Genomic DNA, 1,587 nt, shown 5'->3' with positions numbered 1-1,587 from the left:
ATTCTTCTTTTGAGTTCTTACATTAGGGACAACAATACACATATTGTTGATATTTACACATGTCCAGGGAGAGTTTTAAATGGTCTTGGAATACATATGGCGGCTAAGGCTCATGGCAAATGTATGTGTGTCGGGGTGGGGGCAAAAGCCTGTAAATGAGGCCACACTGGAAAGGCAAGGTCAAACGCGTCTACTTGGGCTCTGACGCCCTAGAGGTGTAAGGCTGACTATTGGGGCCCTCTCAGCACTTGCCACCCCCCTTGTTGGGAGGCTGATGCTAAAATTGACTCTAAGTGGGAGGACAGGATGAGGCCTCATTGCCCAAAGCAGTCAAGCTACCTCAATCTTGAGAAAAACATCCTGCCTGAACCTTGTGGGCTATTAGAGGCTAGGCAGCCTTGTCTTGCAGCTTCCAAAAGGTATAAAGGCCCTCACTGTTCTGGGGGCCCATGGCCAGGAAGAAGAGCTGCCACCCACCGCAGTTCTAGTCATATTGTCTCTTCCTCTTTCCTGCCGTGGTTCCTCCCCAGGTACAATGGATCACACTGAGAGACCCACAGATCTCTAGAACGCGTCTCTGCTCCTATCTCAAGCTAAGAACAGGTTCCTGGCGGTGACCCAGGCAGGCTTGTGGGCGCCACAGTGGCCCTGGGGGCCTTCAGAGGAGTCACCAGACTCCAAGCGTTCCTCTCTGGCTCAGCTGCTGCCCTCGGGGGCCAGCTCCTACCTGCCTACTCCCTCAGTCTGAGAAATCTAATTCTGCTTCAGTGAAGAAGGTAGTTTGGTTTTTTGTTTACCTCTAGAGGAATGTTTTATCTTGACCTGGACCAGTTGACACTGCGTCCCAGTTAACCCCACTTGTTTCACAAGTGCGATGTGTCTGGGGGATTGGCTTTATAGATAAAAGGAGCCAAGGGTAGGTGACAGCCAAGCGTTGTTCCTGTGGCGCTGCTGCAGGGTAGGAGCGATCCGGGACCGCGGTCGGGCCGGGAGGACGCAGGCGCCGTGCAGGCGTGCACAGGCCGCGGGCCGAGCCAGGCCGGGGGTGCTCCGCGGTGCAGGAGCCCCAGCGCCGGGAGCCGCCGGCCAGGCCAGGCCAGTTTTGTTACTGTGCATAGCTCGGTGGCCTTGGTGGGGAACAAACAGGACGTTACAAGAGCAGGCGGCTGCGACAAGCTGCTGATTTCATAGAAGAACAAAGACCCACAGCGGAGGTGTAAGGGAGAACTAATTGCTTAGGTCGGGGACACTCGACTTTCGTTTTCCGCAGCGCGGCTCACACCGCAGCGCGGAGGACGGCGCAGGGCCGGCAGCCCGCGTCCTCGGCCACCCTAGCGCCCGCCACGCCCACCGGGACCCCGGCCGCCCGCCGGCGAGCCTGGCGCCCCCAGCCCGGTGCGCGGCGCCCGCAGACCCTGCTGTGTCCTCTCGACCCCGCTCCGCTGCTCTCTGGTCTAGGGGGAGCCCGGGGCGCCGAGGGGGCGGGGCGCGAGCCGGGCGCACGGATGCCGAGACGCTGGTCCTCCCGGGTCCTAGAGCAGCCTCGCAGGGCCAGGCGGCGGCGCGCGCGCACGACCCGCGGCCGAG

The sequence above is a fragment of the Octodon degus genome, unplaced genomic scaffold (genome assembly GCF_000260255.1).
Source record: "Octodon degus isolate 3935 unplaced genomic scaffold, OctDeg1.0 scaffold00126, whole genome shotgun sequence".
NCBI classification, from domain to species: Eukaryota; Metazoa; Chordata; class Mammalia; order Rodentia; family Octodontidae; genus Octodon; species Octodon degus.
Note: the sequence above shows the minus strand (reverse complement) of the source record.